The 21,492-nt window shown below is 49.0% G+C and overlaps 1 protein-coding gene across 2 annotated transcripts in view; it reads left to right on the top strand.

Moving 5' to 3' along the window:
* LOC144132383 (uncharacterized) overlaps positions 1–21,492 on the top strand; it is a 53,633-nt gene that overhangs the window by 13,680 nt on the left and 18,461 nt on the right. The gene's annotated exons all lie outside the window — the stretch shown is intronic.

Below are 21,492 nucleotides of genomic sequence, written 5' to 3'. Positions count from 1 at the left end.
TTACACGCTCCTATCTCTCGAGTGCCTATGGGTCCGCAGCGCCACCTATCAACAGAGGAAGGTGGCAGGGTGTGAGAAGGGAGAGAATGTGGGAGGGGACAGGCAGCCTTATTTATGAGGTGTCCGCCTCAGCTGCGGAAAACGGTTGGTTCGAAAACTACTGCAACCATACCAGTGCAGCCGAACACCGCTCCAGAAGAAGCCCCGATTCACGTCTGGCTGTGTACTTCGGCGGAAAAAGATAGATGTCTGTAAAAAAATATTCGCTGGTACAACGCAGCTAACGCTGAAACATTCGCATTGCCCACTCCATTGAGCGAGCGGCCAGACGGTTCTTTCAAGCGGGCGATCCAGCATGACACAAGACGGTTTGCGGATCGTGGGGGTTTAACGCCCCAAAGCAACTCAGGCTATGAGGGACGCCGGAGTGAAGGGCTCTGGAAATTTGGACCATCTGGGGATCTTTAACGTGCACTGACGTCGCACAGTACACGGGCCTCTAGATTTGCGCCTCCATCGAAATTCAAGCACCGCGGCCGGGATCGAACCCGCATCTTTCGGGCCAGCAGCCGAAGCGCCATAACCGCTGAGCGAAAGCACCGACATGACATAATGATGAGTCACAACTTTGAAATGTCTGTCTTACAAGTACGGGGAAATTTCGACATTGCTCACACAATCGGAAGGCCCTCTTCCCCTGTCGTGGAAAACTTCGCCTATGCCTTCGGTAAAGAGCACCTGGTGTAAGCTATTACCCCCCTCGCTCCCTTGCTGCTTCGGGACGAGAACGACCCTGAAGCCAACATTGCGCACGTCTGCATCAATTTAGATTTCGCGGCGACTGTATCAGCGCTTAAGTTCCTCGAATGTTTTATTTTGTGGAGCTTCTCACTTGGATAGAACATCAGACTTTGTTAGCTGCGTCAAAGGCAAGGTGTTGCGCGAAAAGATCTTTGCAAGTAATCGGTAATGCGCATGCAGCCCAAGATTCGACGCGACGCTTTTTTGTCGTTTTGCTGCGGGAACTGTGCAACAGCAGCAGTTTTATCGGCCCCGTTTGTATTCCATGGTTGCTTACCATGTGGGCTGGAAACAGCAGCTGCTCACAAGTAAAATGGCATTTACTTGTTTTCTGAGGAGCTGTGATGACTTGATGGCCCCTAGCAGCGTTCGAAACCTTTTCAGACGACAGTCAAAGGTCCAGAAGACGACGCCAACGTAAATGTTGTATACGAGCCAAATATGCCGCTTGGGGCCTGGTACTACTCTGGTTATTACACGCTGGACGTTGCTAGGGCAGAACGAAGTCCAAATAGAAATAACTTCAACTCGCAGCCCGTCGGGTGTGAAGGCGGCCTCCTCGCGGTCCCTTGCATAGGCTTTCGATTTGCCAATAACCGCTCTTTAGGGCCATGAGAGAGAAGTATTTACACCGCGGAGGCGTTCTAAGGTAAGGTCGATGCGGGGTAGCGGGTAGACATCTTTCTTGGTTACGTTGCACAGTCGGCGCAAATCGACGTAAAACTGGAGATAACCCTGCTTATTCGCCAGGACGACCGCGGCTGCACATGAGCTCTTTGATGGCTGGATGACATCGTCACGGAGCACTTACTCAACTTGGTGCCGGATGGCTTGGCATTCGCAAGTTGAGACGCAGTAGGGGCTTTGGCGCACAGAGCATGTGTCTTCGTCGGTTATAATGCGAAGCTTTGCAACAGGTTTTCTTCGGGCCTTTGACGAGGGAGAACACAATATTGGCGGTTTAGCACTGCTAAGGAAGAATTATTGTGCGAAAAAAGGATTTTGCTGGTAGATTCACCCGCCGCGGTTGCTCAGTGGTTAGAGCGCTCGACTACTGATCTGGAGTTCCCGGGCTCGTACCCGACCGCGGCGGCTGCGTTTTTATGGAGGAAAAACGCTAAGGCGCTCGTGTGTTGTGCGATCGATGTCAGTGCATGTTAAAGATCCCCAGGTGGGCGAAATTCTTCCCGAGCCCTCCACTACGGCACCTCTTTCTTCCTTTCTTCTTTCACTCCCTCTATTATCTCTTCCCTTCTGGGGTCCAACGATATATGAGACAGAAACTGAGCCATTTATTTCCCCCAAAACCAGTTATTATTATCAGGTAGATACTACCGCGATCTGCTGTTGCTGAGAAGACCCAGGTGTGCTATCCTTCTCTTTGCAGGCTGAGCCATCCCGGGCTTGTCAAATTCGTTTAAAAATCTCAGCCTTGTTTTTCGTCTCCTGTAAATCAACTTAGTCTTTCATTTTCAACGTCTTTGCCAATTTACTCAACGTCGGGGGTCTCAAGTGCCACGTTCTGTCACAATGTTGTCAACGACAGCGCATATTGCTCCAGCGCCACTTTTCTGCCAACGCATGCAGCGCACACCTGTCTTTTACTATCGCCACGTAGCTCAGTGCGCGAATAAGGTTTCCATTCACCCAGTGAGCCAGGTATGCGCGTTTCATTCCTTCACGTGACTCCCTCAAAGGCTTCACGCCCATCTGCTGACTCTGCAGGGTAGAAAAAAGAATTGGGTTTGACGAAAGCAAATGACGCAATAACTTCCTCACATATCTCGATGGACATCCGAACCGCGCCGGAAGGGAAACTATCATAAAACATGAAGCTAAAGAAGAAAGGAATAAATAGCTGCCACAGTGGAGCAGTTTCGAACCCCTGAGATCTTTAACGTGCAATGACATCGTACGTCACACGGGCGCCTTTTGAGTTTCGCCGTCAACGAAACACCGCCGCCGCGCTCGTGTTCGATCCCAGGTGCTCCGGATCAGTATATGAGCGCCTTAACCACTCAGCGACCAAGGCGTGTTCGCGGGGTAAGAGGCTAATGTGCTTATTGCAGCCGCATGCAAGTTGATGAAGGCTACGACGTGCAGTGCGGAGCCCAAGTGTGGGAGTTTAACGGAAGGTGCGATCGGTTTCGGCGGCAGCATAGTGCTCGTGCAGTGGCCTGCGAAGATCTGTTCGCTCCACCGCGGGTTCGAAGCCCACTCGCGGCAATAATAACTCGATCGCAGTAAAGATACCCTGAAATGATTGCGATTTGCATAATGCCACAAATTTTCTGTGTATCGGTCAGGGAGGGCGAAGGAATCTCGTACGTCGGCTATTTCGTCGAAGAACGAAATCGTCGTTCCTCTGTTAACGTGCCGGGGTTCTGCCCTGAAGTTCTTCAGCAGTACTTCAGTATGATCATTGCAAAAATTTACGATGCCACTTGCGATGCCGTTTCCTCGGTCAAGAAGCAACTCCCTCTTCCCCTCGATGAAAGCTTCTATCTTCTTGGCATCCGTGACATTTACTTTGACCATGACACCTGACCGGGGTGGGACGCTCACTTCTTCATCCGGGACCCTGAGGGAATGTGCTGCTCCTCGTTTGTCATCGAAAGGATGGCTTCGACCGTTGAAAGCGTGATGTTCTTGGAACGCAGGTCGACGATCGCCTCATGTTCATTAAGGAAATCTATTCCAGTAATAAGTCACGGGGACATTGCTAGCACTACGAAGGACGCTGGAAAGGTATATCCCCTTACGGTGACCCGTGCTGTGCATCGCTCCGATGGCGTAAAGAGGTTGCCTCCTGTGGTGCGAATTTTTGGGCCGTCTCGAGTGGTCATGACTTTCCCAACTGCGCGGCGACTGTTCTATTCATCAGCGAGTTATCGGCTCCTGTGTGCACTAGAGTGTTAAGCTTCCGGCCGTCAATAACGACTTCATAGCAGGATGTCCTGGCTTTTGCGTTGCACGTCGTCCTCGACGCCGCGCCAAAGCTTCGTCGGGTATATTAATCGTGGGTAGGGCGTGTCGTCGAAGGTTTTCTGTGTGGCGGCGTCATTTTGAAGGAGGTTAGCATCTTTGTCGAGGCTCTGATTGTATACGGCGTCGGCGTGTCGGGGAAGGCGTCTCCATGCAGCATGGTCATTGGATGATCTGCGTTTCTGTCGTCAACAACCTCACCTCCAGTGATCGCTGTTTTCAGTTTCACCTACGGGGACTGAGAGATCTTCCTCGTACTACGGCTGCGGAGCTGCGGTGTGGGTTCCCGAACCGCGAAGCTGACGGCTATGGTGAACGCGAAAGGCGGTTGGGAGCATACTCCTCTCGATGCAGGTGCTTGTCGATTTCTTGACGACGTTGGATGAAGCTTGGTCGTGGTGCGTGAAATAGAAAGCCACGAAGGCCGTTAAGGTGGTACGGGCAGTGACGAAGAAAATGGCCTCCTTCATTCCAATGAAGGAACATCGGGTGGCTGGCGGAAGTCCTACAGGCATCGCATTTCCTGGAGTTTGAGCGTCGTTCGTAGGTTGGGAGAGCGGGGGCAGGAGGGGGGGGGGGGGGCGGCTTTCGGGAACAGCTGGTTCGCGTCGAAGAGGCAGGCTTTTGATGTGTCGATGGGGCTGAGGACTGCGTACTGCAGTGGCGCGTATAGTCAAGGCTGGCGCTTCAGCTGGAGGCCTCGATGACCGAGAGCCAAGAGCATGCCGCACTTCTCAGCGGACGATTTCTTCAAGCGTCGCTACTTGAGGCTGGTTTAAAAATGGGAATAGGTGATGCAGGTCTTCCGTTAAAACTTCTCGCATGAAATCGAGCAGGTTGCTTCAGAATTCTGTGCCATCCGAAATGGTTGTTGAGGTCATTTAGAGCTGTCGAGAGAAATAGAGGGCTTGTGTCGCCAAATGTTTCTCAATGGTGGCTGCTTCCCTGGTGAATCCAGCGTCAGTCTTCAATGAACTGCGGGTGAGACCAACGAAAACTGCCTCTTTAGCACCACGCACCAAAAGCTCCACCTTCTTCTCGTCCGTCATGTCAGGATCGAGACGTCGAAAAAGGCGCTTCATATCTTCTACGTATTGGGTCACCGTCTCATTCCTTTCCTGTGTGCATGACTGTAGAAGAAGCTGAGCTTTTTCTTTCTTGACGAAGCTTCTCAATGGTTTTAGGAACTCCTTCTTGAATTATCCTTGCATCACCAGAAAAGCTTCGTGATTTCAGGACGAAATTCTGGCTGGACCTTCTAGGGCAAAGAAAATGTGGCTCAATTTAGTCTGGTCATTGAAACTGTTGAATACGGCGACACGAGGAAACTGTTTGAGCCATTATTCAGGATGCTCACCTGGTGAACAGTTGAGCGTGGGCGGGTGTCGGATATGGTGCAAAAAAAAAATGGGGCCTGGTGTCATAGCAATGGCTGACGTCGGCATTGAGGACTCCTTCTTCGCAAACGCGCACACCGGTAGTAGTCCGTATTCAGGTGAACGCCTCTGGAGACGATAGCTCTTTCGCTATTTTTCTTCAGTTGAGACGCTTTCTGCGGCTCTCTCGTGATCTGCCTCTTCGAGACGGTTCGGGCTGCTTTGGCTGCTTGCAGGGGTGAGGATGTCAGGTACATTTGTTCGCCGCTCCACCAGATTTCACGTAATGGGGACTGCAGTCCGAAAAGCAGGAAAAGAGAGAAAAGCGCTTCTAAACAACTCTTTTTGAGGGCTGACTTGCGCCTACAATGGACTTAATCACTCGGCAGCGGCGTAGCAGCAAGCCTCCTCGGCGATCGCCGAACAGAATGTCCGCCGCTGTCATCCGCGCTCAATTTAAAGCTGATAGCGAACCTTCGAGATACAGCGTGCAAACGTTTAGAACATTCTGAAACAAGGTGGAACCGGGTTCGCCTAGATGCGATCAATAAAAAAAACTCTTTTCGCGTCTTCAATCACAAACAAAGCGATGAAATGGCGCGCCGACAAGTGAAATTTGAAAGTACTGCGTGGACCTTACAGTTTAAAATCCTTGCTAAGTTATTTTTAAATTATGTCTGGGAATTTCAGAGGACAGCGGGTCTTCAGCAATGACTGCATATTGCGGTATATAGACACGGGATGGTGGGCACCGTAAAAATCAAGTAATCATTATCATCATCATAATCATCATCAGCCTGACTACACCCACTGCACGGCAAAGGTCTCTGCAATATCTCTTCATTTAACCCTATCTTTTCCAGCTGCATCCACCCTTTGCCTACAAACTTCTTAATCTCATCTTAATCTCACCTAACGTTCTGCCGCTCCCTACTACGCTTACTTTCTGTTGGAGTCCACTCCGTTACCCTTAAGGACGAGCGGTCATCTTGTCTTCGAATTACATGCCCGGCACAAGCCCATGTCTTCCTCTTGATTTCGACTAGGATGTCATTAACACACGTTTGTTCCTTCGCCCACTCTGCCCGCTTCCGGTCTCTTAACATTACACCTATCATTTTCCTTTCCATGACTCGCTGTGCTGTCCTTAAGCTGAACCCTTTTCGTTAGCCTCCATGTTTCTGTCCCGTAGGTGAGAACTGGTAAGATACCGCTGGTAGAGTCGAACTTTTTACCAGGCTTGACGATGCGATTAGGCCTACCTTAAGGGGGCTGCAAGGGCTCCCGGACTGTACCGCGAAGGACAAACCTATGTGTCATGTTCTCAAAGTCAAAAGGAACATAGAGGTGCTCACGGTATTGTAGATGTTGCGGGGAGCAGTTAAATCAGTGATGGGCCTCTGGGGAAGAGCAACCTGGGCTAAACAAGGGCCACCGCTGAAAGCAACTACCATCGCAGGCCCGTCGCGCATCGCTTATTCGCTGCACCGATGGGCAGGAGGGGGGTGAGGACTCCCTAGAAGCGATGAATCTAAAGCAGAGAGTGTGAGGTGCCCACCAAATCATCGTGGATTTTCGAACGCGGTGCGCCGGACAGCGGAGCCCTGCGCGTGCCAGCCCAGCGTTGCGCGTGCGCACATGCGAATGGTGTGTGCGAGAAGATGGCGAGGAAGAGCGTGGCGAGTACGAGGACCGGAGAGCTGACGTGTCAGAAAACCGAGGTGTGAAGGGAGACAGCGCAGCAGAGGTCGCGTCATTCAAGCGTGGAGGTGGCAGCCGTCGGACGTTGGGTCCGGGCTGCAGTGACCTCATTTGATCACCGGCACAAGCCTCCTGAGTTCTTCGCAAGTGCGGAGGTGGAAGCCGATGGACTGAGGGTCCGTGTCGCCTAAAGGCATCCTTGGATAGCCTGCTGTAAGCCTCTGGCGTTTCGTGACGCCGTTGACCAAGGGCGTTGATAAATTACGTCCTGCCAGAGTCAATGACGAGGTAGCCAGTGAAAAGGGTGAGGTCGAGGGCCAAAAAATGGTGTTGGCTGGAAAGGAAGTTTCTGATCAAAGGAGGGAAAGTACTGCTTTAAGCGTTGGTCCTATGAGGTTCACCATGGAAGTGCAACAAGCAGAGCAAAGAAACGATGAGTCATTGAAGCGTGTTGGGTGAAAGTAGGAAAGGTGTTCCATGGCAAGCACGACACTTCGCACTCGTATTCTGTTGAAAATGGTTTGCTGTACCGCCTCTATCATCTCGCCTCCCGCAGAGAAATTCGACAGGTAGTACTTCCCAACTCTTGCCGATCACAGGTGTGAAGGCTCGCCCACAATAACCCGTTTGCGGGGCATCAGGGCATTAAGAAGACAGATCGAGTTCTGGAAGAATTCTACTGACCGGGACTGCAGGAGAAGATTAAGAGGTATATCAGGTCCTGGGACACCTGCTAAAGGACGTGCCCGAAAAGCAGAGTAGGGAAAGCTCCATTGGGAAGCATGCCTCTTATCGAAACGCATTTGATTCGGTCGCTGTCGATATTGTCGGTCCGCTGTCACCCACATCTGTGAAATGGAATAGACATATTCTCACTCTCGTAAATTTTGCCACGCGGTATCTCGACGCCGTGGCTCTGCCAAAATAGATTCAGCAACCGTAGCAGAAGGTTTGGTCGAGATGTTTTCAAGAATAGGTTTTCCGAGAAAGATCTTTTGTTATCAGGGCTCCTGTTTCACTTCCGAAATGATGAGAGAGCTCAATGATCTCTTAGCAATGAAACATCTCAGCACGACCCTTATGTGCATTGTGCAATGTGCAATGTGCAATGGTATGGTGGAAAAATTTAACAGCACGCTCAAGCAGATGCTGCGGAAGCTGTCAGGAGCTGCCCAAAACATGGCATCATAATATCGCCAGAGCTTCTGTTCGCATACAGAGAGGCGCCGCAGGCGAGTCTTGGGTTTTCTCCTTTTTTTGTTGATATTTGGACGACATGTGCGAAAACCGCTCGCAGTCTTCAGAGAGCTTTGGACAAGAGAGGAGCTGGGAGAAGGCACGAAGACGACCTATGGTTTCGTTCTCAATCTAAGGAAACGTCTCAAGCAAACTGTGAGAGCGGCACCCCAAAAGTTTGCTGCGTTCCCAACAATCTCAGAAGAAATACTATATCAAGAACAGCCAGAAGCGGCATTTAAAGGCTGGAGATCGTCCCCTCATTCTTTTGCCGAGCTGCCACAATAAACTGCTAATGGAGCTGAAAGGTTCAGTTGCGGTTTGCGGAAAAAAAAACGACGTGGATTATTGGATAGATTTAGGCCACACTATGAAGCTATTCCACATCAATATATTTAACGGTACGAAGGGCGTGCGTCCCAAGAGACCATGCAGGCGTCTTCTTTTCTCGTAATGCGCTGGTTGCATGAGTGGTTTATAAATTACCGGACAGTAATGCCCAATGAACAGTGCTGCTATCCGGTGGGTTTGCAATGGTTACCTGTGCAAAGGTAGTCTAAGAGTGTCTAAAAGTTGTTTATTTTTCTTCGTTTTCCGGTTATGTGTTGTTCAGTGGGAAAATTATCACCTTTACGAAGCAGACGGGTTTAAAGTTTGTGCCCGAAGATTTGTGTGGTTTTTATTTTCCCTTTTTCTGGATGTATTATGTTAGACCACATGTTTCCTCTATGCGCCTTTCCATGCACCTCCATGAGTCACTGTGTAATGTTCCTTCTGTGATTACGGCGACGTCTATCTTGTCCGTTTATCACGTGAACATTATTGTTCGTGCATCAGCGGCGTTTGTCTACTTCCCACATGAACATACGTGTTGTGTGCACCAACGGCAGTTTTTTTCTGCGAAATAACTCTTTAGAAGGGGGGCGTATGTAAGGTGCACACCAAATCATCGTGGATTTTCGAACGCGGTGCGGCGACAGTGGTGTGTCGGACAGCGGAGCGCTGCGCGTGCCAGCCCAGCGTTGCGAGTGTGCGCGTCCCAATGGTGTGTGCGAGGAGATGGCGATGAAGAGCGTGGCGAGCACGAGGAGCGGAGAGCTGACGTGTCCGAAAACCGAGGTGTGAATGAAGACAGTGCCGCTAAAAAGAATGGGAAGTTGATATTGAGATGCAGGACATGAACATGCATGCCTCTATAAAACACTGATTAAAGCTACTGGCACGTGATACATCTAATGCATGCTTTTTTTTTTACTGCCGCACTCGGCATTCTTTAGTTCGCGTGCTGTGTTCTGACAGTCACCGCCTGCTCTATATTACCCCCTTTTCGTCACGTCAGCTGAAAACGAAAATTTGCGATGAGCACATTATGAAGAAGTGAGCATTGTATTGGATTGTAAACAGGAGTGAGTGACTGACCTCTTTAATAGATTAATATTTTTGATATTTATTACTTCTCAACAAACCTAAATGACAATACTTGAGCATTGAGCATTGAAATGGTCTACAAAATTATGAGCTCGATGAGTTCTTTTCTTATGTAGATTTCTGGAGCCACCTGTTCGAAGGGCAAGGGCTTAGTAACCACAGCACTGTGGGGTAGATGAACAGTGTCGTCTTTCAAGGCGTGAACAAAAATGAATGAAGTTGAAATGAAGTTGTCTAAGGTAGCTAACACACATCTCTGTTATTTGGAGTAAAGCAGGAAGAACCGTGTTTCGGAATAATTGAATTGGTTACGAGATGGTCCGAGGCCAACAATTAGCTGCTGTTTAAGTATGCGGTACCGAATGGTAGAGTGGTAGCTCTTGCTTCTATAATGATAATTTATTTATTTATTCAGATACCTACAGCGCCGGGAAACGGGCATTATTTCAAGGGGAAAACATAGAAGAATGGCACAGATAGCACAATTCAGCAACGAAAAATGTAACGCTATGTTCAAACGATTTCCCTATTCTTACCTCGTGGCTTGACATCTAATTTCCGATGACAGCCGGGGTTAAGTTTGGAGACTACCATCATATTAAAGGGACACTGAGGAGAACTCTATCAATTTTTTTTTGTTAGCAAAATCTGATAGTTCAGCATTTCATGGTTTTGTTGCCGCTTGTCCGGGCGCGAAAGACGCATTTATTTCAAAGAAATTTGGATTCGAAGTTGAAGAAGCTTTTTCCCGCCCCTCTGATTCAAACTCAGGGAATTCTTATGACGCCACGGCAACTCTTATGACGTCACAGAACGGAGTGACGTGAATCGTGGCGTAAACGCAGACTCCGTGATTTCTGTCAGCTAGCGGTGCGGTGTGCAACCTTCCTTTGCAAGCCTCAGAGATTCGTTTTGAGATGACAGATGATATAGCCTGTCAATAATGTTTTAATATACGAAACTGTGAAGAGAAGGTCGCAATGAATCTAGTCAAAAGGCGATGCACAAATGCAATCCTTGGCAGATGCCCGAGATTGCAGTGGAAAAGCAAATTGCATAAGAATTAGCATTTGCAGCTGCCGACGACTGACTGTTAACTCTTGAATACAGTTTAGAGCAATTGAGTGGAAGTCAAAGAACAAGGAAATCAGTCTTATAAATTTGAGGGTTCTTATCACACACTCTTTAAAAGCCATGCAAGAAAGAATGTCTAGCGCGGTGTTGCAGTGAAGGAGCAAGCGCAAGTCATGAAGAAGGAGAGCAAATTGGCTAGTGCAAGAAGGCTTTTTACGCTTTGCCTATTTGGGTAGGAAAACCTAATGGTTCATAACATCCTTGCAGTCTAGAGTACATAATGTGTTTTATGATTTCGAAGACATAACATTGGCAGAAATACGATGGTAGGGGCGCTGCCTTATGTTAGACAAGAAGCATCCAGGGGCCAGGCTACGATAATTTGGGAACGATCTATAGAGCACGCAAAAGATATAATGCACACTTCTCTGACATGGTTGTCTTGTTAAAATTTTGCAGCGCTTGATTCGAGTGCATTGCCGGGTTAAGTTGTGGCAAGGCGGTGCGCTGAAACTGTGTTTAAGAGACTAGGGCGACAGCGCATATTGCTACCCAGTGCAGTCGCGTTGTCCGTTCTTTCCAGTCGTCTTTGTTACAAGTATAAGTTTATCAGTTCACTTTCTAATCTGGTGCTTCAAAGTCGTGTCAGATGACCCAATTACTATTCTTCAACTATCAAACTTCTGTGCCATACAAAGCATTCTCCTAATCAGCTTTAACAATCTGCTAAGACATATTGACTTCTTGTCCCTCATATTCAAATAAAATAGACACATTGCTTTTGAAGTTTCATGTGCTAGCATAGCCTTATTAATGCGCATTAGAGTTATGGGCAGTTTTCGGGGGCGACACTTTTTCCTTCCTTTTACTCTTTGTTAACATAGGATCTCCCTTATAAAGTCGCTAGGGTAAAATGGCATTTTTTCCTACTCTTTTATTATGCCTCAATGTACCATAAGTCGTGTATGTTTTTTGTCCCATATGTTTTGGTGTCAAACTCATAGACAGGCCTCAGCGAGTGACTCCATGGCACACATTGCTCATTGCACAAAAAGAACTAAGGAGTTCAGTGTAAACTAACACAGCCACTTGCTTATATTACACTTTCATAGATGTCTTCCCGCAACATACAACGCAGAGTTAGCGCTTTTTAAACAGAACACATCCAACGAAACAAATAAAAACACAATGCGCGTGTTTCAGTCCTACATGGGGGGCAGGAACCGAGCTTGGTGCCGGTGAAAGCGGGAAACCTTCGAATGCAAGCGGCAACAACCATCCAATTCCATGAAGAATTCCACAATCAACAACCATTCTATTCAAGCATAAGGAAATCGGTTCAAATTAAATATTATCTCAGCCTCGAAGGACTGCGATTTCATTGATACTGCAGATCTTCCGGAAGCAGCTATATGTTGCCATTGCACACTCAACCACCATGCGATATTGCTTAGCACAATTCAAAAATCTGAAATAAGCCTTGTTAATGCATTTGGAAACGTGTTAAGGGATAAAGCTTTCGTGACCATGTAAACAATTCTCAATGGACGCATTCCCCAGGAATTCTGGCTGAGCACTGAGGAAGATGCAAATACTCATCTATGTGTAATGAAAAAATAGCTAGCAGGGTTCAACTATGATACAGAAAATGGTCGAGCGATAGCTGTTCTTGCTTCTACTATAATTTGGCTGTTGCTTACTTCTTGTTTGACTTGGTTCATGCGGCTGGTGTCTCAGGTCAAATTTGGAGGTTCCAATCGTGATGCAGTCAAATTATCCTGGACATGCAATTAAAAGGCAAGTTAACCGATAGCCCTTAAGGTAAACGGAGTGGATTCCAAGAAAGAAAAGCGTAGCAGTAGGCAGCAGAAAGTAAGGCGGCCGGATGAAATTAAGAACTCTGGGGAGACACGGTGGCCGCAGTTCGCAAAGGACAGAGGGGCCTTTTTCCTGCAGTAGCGTAGTGAGGCTGATATGGGGATGATGGTCAAATTTCGGGGGTTGGTCGGGTTTAATTACTGGATGTCCATGTAAGGTTAGGAGGCCACCATCATATTAAGAACATTCATATTAGCGTAGCCATCATTTTGGCCCAAATACTTCATGGTTAAATTTCGGATGTAGAGTGAGCCAAATTTGAAGGTTGTTCGGGTCATATTTGGGGACTGTCATCCTATCGAGAAAATTCAAATTGGCATGTAAATCAATTTTGGTCCAAATCGATTAACATGAAATATGGGGGTCGGTGAGGGACCATATTTTGAAAAAGACCCGGGTCTAATTTGGAGACACTATCGCATTGGTCATAGTCAAACCACGTGGCCGTATCTGAGTAAAGGTTCTTGGGATAAAATTGCTACTTGGAAGGGGCACTTCAAAGTTAGCCATGCACAGGGACTGAAAATCAAGTTTTGCATCGAGCATAGCTACCGCTCTAGTAAGTTTAAGAACGCGGAAAATTCAAGGACAAAGGAAACCAGAGAAGCAACCTACGCTGCCGACACGCAGGTTTTTAGAAGCTCACAATCGCTGCCGCTCCGCGCTCGAGTAATCACGTTCGTTACAGACGCTCGCAGGCAAATAAAGGTAGCAGATGAACAGGGCATGCGGGCATCATGAAGTGACGCGAATTTATTTACGCCCATTTCGCTGCGCCGTAGCCACATTTTTTTCGAATGACGTGAGAAAACATCCTGCTCAGCTGAGCAGCAGCGGCCATGGTAGTCGCATTTGCAATATTCAGGAAATTGATATGCCTCTCTGTAACCGCCGGTTACAAATTTATAATTGCAAATCGGGCACCTATTAGAAATAGCTAAAAAGAATTGAGTTATTTAATGGGACTGACCGGCAGCAGTTCAAGCAGCGAAGCGAAGAGGTAGACGTTGTGCGGCCTGGATTTCGAGGGACGCCTGTGATTGTGTCCGTCGTGTCGCTGTTCGACCGACGCCTTCGACCTGCGCTTCGAATAAACCTTTACACTTGGCGGAGGTGACTCGATCCCGTCCCGGTCCTCACCCTGGAAACTCGAAACTGAAGGCTTCTCGTCGTACCCTCCAAAGTCCTGGCGAACCATAATATGCCATCCCTACCACACTCCTCTGTCACGGGGTGTAGCGCCAGCGTGACCCATCACTCTTTAGTGGCACCGACGACCAGGATGTCGAGGATTGGCGGTCCTCCTGCGAGCGGGTCCGCTGTTACAGTAGGTCGGACGATTCCGTTAAACTTAGCAAGGTCCTCTTCTACCTCACGGACGTTGCCAGCCTGTGGTTTCGGGGCCATGAAGCCGACCTTCAACCCTGGTCCTCAGTTAAGACCAGCTTCAAAGACCTTTTCGGCCGCCCCGCCGTCCGGAAACTTCGCGCCGAGCAACGTCTTCGTGCTCAAACTCAGCTTCCTGCCGAGACAATCACTAGTTATACAGGGGACATCGTTGACTTATGAAAGCGTGTCAAACCGTCCATCACCGAAACTGATAAAGTCAACCACATCCTCAAAGGGATCGCCAATGACGATTTTCATATGCTCCTGGCGAAGAACCCCAGCTCCGTCGCTACCGTCATGCAGCTATCCTAAAGCTACGACGAATTACGAAAGCAAAGCGCTTCTGCGTGGCAGTCCGGCGCGTCTGCGGAGGGTCATGCTGGCTTTGCCCTTGGTGTCTCCTCTTCTGAGCAGTACGAAGAAGTCCCGCTTTTTGTGCTGGCTTGCTCTGCTACATCACATTCCCGACCCCATCTGCCCTACTCCCGACCTGGCGCCATCCTTTGTGCCCACTATCCGGTGTGCAATTCAGGAGCAAGTCGCTGCAATTCTGCCATCCAGCTCCCCACTTCCCCCTGTGGCAGTACCGCTCACCTATGGTGAAGCAATCACAAGTACACGGCGCTCACCCACCCCTGCCGCCTGCCGTAGCAGCACAGCCTTTTATGCTCCAGTGCCGTCCATGCCACTGCCGCCAGCCCGGCTTCGTCGACTCCGCCGACACCCTACGAACCCTCGGCGTATCGACCACAATCGGCCAATATGCTACGCTTGCGGTCTTCGGATCCATGTCGCACGTGTTTGCCGTCAGCGATACCCTCGTTCTGGGGATTCCGTGCGCACGTTCAGATACGATTCCGACCCTCCATTGCCAAGTGTCTCTTCTGGCTCATCCAGGCTTCGCCCCCAGTACACTAATCGCCACTCGCCTTCGCCTCGCCGACGTTCCATTTCTCCGATGCTCCGCCACCCGGACCCCTTCCCAGAGGAAAATTGAATGCCGCAGTTCCGGAGGCAAGAACTGCGTGTTTTGCGAACTCGTTTAGTCCTCTGTTCCTTCCTGCTAACTTCGTAAGGTCACAACACCGCTGTCTGACTTCTCACAACGCACGACTACCTGTCGCTGCATCCACCCCGTCGCAGCCTGCACGGTTCGCGTTTCTATTAACGACGTCGCCTATCCCAAGCAGCACAAGTAATTGGCCCAACATTGGAACTGTATTGGCAAAGCTGGCCCTAAAAAGGACCAGGATAGGATCATCCTGTTTCAATATTGGGCCGATGATCTGTGCTGCTTGGGATGCCATCGAGGTTTTTGTGCGGAGTGCCTGCTGTCGCGATGTCATCCTCGGCTGCGACATCCTCTCAACCAACCGCGCAGTTATTGATTGTGCCCGTGCGGAACTTGTGCTTTCTGCAGTGTGTAACGTTTCATTGTGTGACCTGCCTGCGCGCTCTGAAAAGCTTCTTGTAGCTGCTGACACCGACATACCTCCCTTCTCTTCTGCCCTCGTTCCGCTCAGACCTGACTCTTCCCTCAGCAGCCCGGTTTTATTCACACACACCACAGCCCCCACCCGCCATCACCGCCTTCTGCTTCCTTTCGCTATTCTCACGGTTTAAGATGGTCGCTGCGCCATCTATGTCACCAGCCCATTTCATTGCCCGTCGTCTGTTGTTCGCGGCGAAAGCTTCGGCTCTATTGAAAAACTGGACCCTGCTCTTGCTACCGAGTTCTCCGATACCCGCGCCTCTCCCCCAGTTACTGCCTTCGAATGTTGTGCGACTGCGCCCGGTCCGCTTTACTTCGACATCTTTCATCGTAGTATCACTCCCGACCTTATGTGACCACATCTTGGAGCTTCACCATTTCCGCAAATCTTTCGACCTTTCCCAGCCCTTTTTTGGCTGCGCGTTGGCCGTCTCTCACGTGATTGACACTGGTGCGCACGCCCCCTTGCGCCAGCGAGCGTACCGCGTCTCGCCGACTGAGCGCCGCGTCATCCGTGACAACACCGACGACATGCTTCAGCGCGGCATTGTACAGCCCCCCACAGCCCTTGGGCCTCTACTGTTGTCCTGGTGATTAAAAAAAATGGCTACATCAGGTTCTGTGTGGGCTAGCGCCGTCTCAACAAGATCACTGGCAAGGATGTTTATCTTCGACCCTGAATCGACAATGCATTGGTATGCCTGCAAGAAGCGGAGTATTTTTCATCCCTAGAATTACGCTCCAGCTACTGGCAAGTCCCGATGGCTGCCGCTGGCCGGCCTAAAACCACATTTGGCACACCAGACGGCTTGTATGAGTTCAATGTGATGCCATTCGGCGTCTGCAATGCTCCAGCCACATTTGAGAGACTGATGGATAATATTCTCAGCGGGCTGAAATGGGAAACATGTCTATGCTACCTGGATCACATTGTCGTTTGTTCAAAAGGTTTTCCTTCCCATCTGCACCGCCTTCTGCGCATACTCACGTGCCTTACCGACGCCAGACTCCAACTCAACTTGAAAAAAATATTATTCGGTGCTACGCAGCGGACAATACTAGGCCATGTCTTCTCTATGGATGGCGTTCTTCCTGATTCTGCCAAACTTCGCGCCGTCGCTGACTTCCCCAAACCGACCACCTTAAAAGAAGTTTCATAGGGATATGTGCAGATTTTCGCCGCTTCATCCGCAATTTCGCCCGTATCATCGCCCCTTTAACGCAGATTCTTGCCGGCAGCCCGAAACTCTCGTCTTGGTCGCCAGCCTTCTATACCGCGTTCAGCACTTCACGTCGCCTGCTGGTCTCCCCCCCCCCCCCCCAATTCTTCGTCTTTTTGGTCCCACCTGTCCAACAGAAATTCACATTGACGCGAGCGGTGCGGGCTTGGGTTTATTTTTTGCCCCATTAAAGTCTGGGCAGCCAGAATATGTTGTCGCTTACGCCAGCCGCGCCCTCCCAATGCAGAATCGAACTACTCTGTCAATGAAAAACAATCTCCTGCTATCATTTGGGCGATTTCAAAGTTCCGACCTTACATTTACGGACGGCTCTTCTTTGTCCTCAAAGACCATCACGCCCTCTGCTAGCTGTCCTCTCTCAAAGATCCTTCCTGCCGACTCGCCCTCTGGGCTACGCCTCCAGCAGTCTGATATTCAGGTCATTTATCGCTCCGGCAGAAAGCACATTAACGCCGACGCCCTTTCTCATTCACCGCTCCCATGCGATTCCGCCTCAGCCTTCGTCTGTGCCTACGATTTCTCATTGTTGACGTCCCTGATATGCTTTCAGAACAATTGAAGGATCATTGGTTCACATCGCTGCTCACCTTTCTGAATAATCCCTCGTCGAATTCTTCGTCGCGGACCCTTCGCCGCCAAGGCCGCTATTTCGTCGTTCGCGATGACCTCCTATACCGGCGTAACTAATTCTCCGACGGGCGGAAGTGAGTCTTAGTGATCCCTCGACACCTCCGTGCTGCCATCTTCGCCTCTTTCCGCGCAGATCCACAATGCCGCCATGCCGGTGTACTGAAAACGTATGCTGGCTTTCGTCTGCGATATTCCTGGCGAGGTATGTACCACTACATACGTCAGGACATTCGGTCATGCACCACTTGCCAACATCGCAAGACACCTCGCCCCGCCGCTGCTCTTTTGCAGCCGTTACATTTCCCTTGGCGACCTTTCACCGCGTCGCCATTGATATTTATGGCCCGCTTCCAACCACTTCGGCTAACAACCGCTGGGTCATCGTGAACCTTCGCCATCTCACACGTCACGTCGAAATTTTGGCTCTAATACCTGCTACCGCAAACGATGTCGCTTCCTTCACTCTACACAGTCTCGTTCTTCGCCACGGCGCCGCGAAAAGACTGCTGAGTGATCGCCGCAGTGTTCTTTTTTCGGACGCGGTTGAGGCACTGCTAAAGCAATGCCAAATCGCTCGTCGCTACACCAGCGCCTATCACCCTCAAACCAACGGCATGACTGAGCGGTTCAACCACACACTCAGTCATATGTTCGCTATGTATGTTGACACCGCCCACTCGAACTGGGACCAATTAAGTGCTCAGTTTCGTCGCGTACGCGTATAATACGGCTACGCAGACAACGACAAGGGTTTTTCTTTTCTTTCTGTTAGTGGGTGGGGGCTCACATCCACCATGGACACCACTTTCCCTATATCTCGCCCTGAGCCTTCCCAGACCACATCACTTTCCGAAGCTCACCTGTATTCCGAAGAATGCCGGAAACTTGCCCGCTCTTTCACTACACAGCTCCAGTGGAATCAGAAGCACCGTCGGGATTCCTCGGACCCTGCCGCGTCATACCCATCTGGCACCCTCGTTTGGCTCTGGGTGCCTTCCTCCGCTCCCGGCCTTGCCACGAAACTGCTTTATCGCTATCACGGACCTCACCGCGTTTTGCAACCAGAGGTGTGCAAATGCCCTCATTTTTACTTTTTCTCCCTCACCCTCACTTTTGAATCGATGACCCACCAACACCCTCGCTCTCAATTTGAAAAGTTATCCGGGCCTCCCTCTTCCTCACTTCGAAAATTTTTCTGGCCCTCCCTCGCCTAACATCTTCGGTCCTCCTTCATCCTAACCCTCACTAACATTCCTTTTAAAACTAGTTATATTTTCTAGTCAGCAACGTCTGGCGATATTACTGAGTAATAAACATACGAGACAAGCCCTCAAGGTACTACAGACGAGAGGCAAGATACTTATACTGCTGTGTGCGCGCGTATGTGCGAGTTGTTAGGGCTAATACATGAGACAAAACCAAGAGAGTTTCGAGTTGAGCCCTAAAATATCACTCTGCCTTTACTTCTGCCACGCACTCCATGCAAACATGTGTACCGCAGTTATAAAATTTCACTTTTATCTATAATTTGCTGATACTGCAATCTCTATTGGGGATATTAGCTGGGTGCGTTACTGATAAGTAAACAGAATGTAATTTATTTATTTTACAAGTACTGCCGTCGTTGTGCAAGTCCTTGGGCAGTTGTGGCCGGCCATGTACATACAGAATATGTACATATAACAATAAAGCGCACTTCAAGATAACAGATGGTCTCCATCGTCAAAATTCGCACGGTTCCTTATACAGAGTTAAATTGTGACCGGGGAAAAAATGTATCATGGGTGTAAAAGGTGAATGCGGGGCACAAGAACAGGCTCAGGACAGATTACAATGCATTTGCTTTTTTACTCAGGAGTGCGTCTGTGAACTCATCAGCAGTGGAGCGTTCAACAGTTTGGGCATCCAGTGAATTCCAGTTACGTGTCGTCCTGGGAAAAAAGGACTTCTTGAACACGTTGGTTTTCCATGTGAAGTCCTTAGCCTTTTTGCGGTGAAACGAACGGGTTGTACGCGCATTTGCGGGCAGAATGTATGTTTTTTGTTTATTCGTGTTTTGTCACTGTACACTAAGTAATAAAACTTTAATCTTTCACGGTACCGGCGTGATTCCAGTGTTTATAAGTTAGCAGTCTGTAATAGACTGATAAAGGACATGCGCCGTCTATAGCATTTGTAGATAAACATCGCGGATTTGCGCTGGACGTTTTCTAGTATCGCTATGTTTGTTTTTGTGCAGGGGTCCCATACAGTGGCTGCGTGTTCCAAAATCAGTCTAATGTATGTTTTGTATGCTAGTAGTTTTATTTCAGGCGGGGACGTTCCGTGGGTTCTTCTTAGATATCCCAGTCGCTGCATTGCTTTATTTTTAATAAAGTTTATGTTATGATCCATAGCGCAGAAACAAAACAGGGGACAAACACACTACAGCTTTATTTGGTGCACGCAGAATTTATACATGAAGTAAAGAACGATACCAGTCAGATTAGACAAGATACTTTGTGAACAAAGCTTAAAAATCACATGCAATACATTTCACCAGTTGGCATACTGCTCCGAGGCTAAAAATGCCATATCTTTCTTTGTCAGCGACAATGACGGGCTGCTGACGCAGCTTTCAGGTCCAGCTCTTTCGATTGCGGCAGCCTCGATAATTTCTCTTGTTAATCTATTGGCATTTCTGCCTATCACCTCGCATTTTTTAAAACCAGGCTTGCATTTATGAGCACGACAGTGCCGTGCCAAATTGCTGGAACCGCCATCCCTAACTTCCCTATGGTGCTCGCTTAACCGCTCATTAAGGCATCTGCCTGACTGCCTCTGCATCTGCATCTGCCTGACTTTGTTAGCTGGAATCAGGAGATATTTCTGCAAAAGGATGGAGTATGCATCAGCTCGTGCATTGCTCCAGCGCTCAGTGATCTATCTCTACCTTGATAATCTAGACAGGCGACTGCAAAATAAACTGGATGTTGCTGTTGTCATTCGGACGTTTAGGTATGTTGATGGCTACCTAGTGGTCCTTCGTAAGAGCCATAGAGATGTTTCTGTAACAGCCGCTACCGCTATTTCTACCTTCTTTGAGTGTCTGCATTCTCTGAAGATCGCCCATGAGCTTCCGGTTGAGGGCACTATTCGGTTTCTTGACCTAAAATTGGTTACTGGACAGCAGGTTTGTTGGATGTATGAGCCCAGAGCTGAGAAGCCCCAATTACCCTTTTCGTCTGCGCATACGAGGCTGGTCAAGCGAGAGGTCGTGAAGACGTGCTTTTCAAGTGCAGTTAGCAAGTCCTGCGCATGCTTGATAAAAATTAGTTTTTATAAGCAGGTGGACCGCCTTGGAGCAGCAGGATTCCCCAAACACTTATTAGTTTCGGTTGCTGAGAGATTGCATTAGCAGGAAAAGGCCAAGAAGACTGGAACTGATGGCGAAGTGGGAAACAAGGTAGTGGTGGTGCCATATATCCACAAGCTGTCAGACTCCCTCAAGAAGGTAGCAAAAAAAGTGGGAGTGAAGGTGTATATGTCTGCACCAGAAAAATTGTCCCGCATTTGCAAGGCCACCTGTCCCTACAGCAGGCTTCAGAATAGTTGCACGATTCGGCATAGAAACCCTTTCGTGCAGTGTACTGAAGATATAGTGTACAGTATCCCGCTTTCATGCGGCAAGGCGTACATTGGGCAGTCTCGCAGATGCCTTAATGACCGGTTAAGCGAGCACCATAGGGAAGTTAGGGATGGCGGTTCCAGCAATTTGGCACGGCACAGTCGTGCTCATAAATGCAAGCCTGGTTTTAAAGAATGCGAGGTGATAGGCAGAAATGCCGATAGATTAACAAGGGAAATTATCGAGGCTGCCGCAATCGAAAGAGCTGGACCTGAAAGCTGCGTCAGCAGTCCGTCATTGTCGCTGACAAAGAAAGATACGGCATTTTTGCCTCAGAGCAGTATGCCAACCGGTGAAATGTATTGCATGTGATTTTTAAGCTTTGTTCACAAAGTATCTGGTCTAATATGACTGGTATCGTTCTTTACTTCATGTATAAATTATGTGTGCACCAAATAAAGCCGTAGTGGAAGTTTAGCGCTTGTGTTTGTCCCCTGTTTTGTTGCTGCGCTATGGATCATAACGCATACCCACTAGCCCGAACCATCACCTTGTTATAGTTTATGTGCTGGTTCCAACTAAGGTCAGGTGTGATTATGATTCCCAGGTACGTAAAACTTGACACTGTTGCCAGAAAATGGTTCACAATTTGGT

Source organism: Amblyomma americanum, chromosome 5, assembly GCF_052857255.1.
Source record: "Amblyomma americanum isolate KBUSLIRL-KWMA chromosome 5, ASM5285725v1, whole genome shotgun sequence".
In the NCBI taxonomy this organism is placed as follows: Eukaryota; Metazoa; Arthropoda; class Arachnida; order Ixodida; family Ixodidae; genus Amblyomma; species Amblyomma americanum.
Note: the sequence above shows the minus strand (reverse complement) of the source record. Positions and strands in the feature narration are given on the sequence as shown.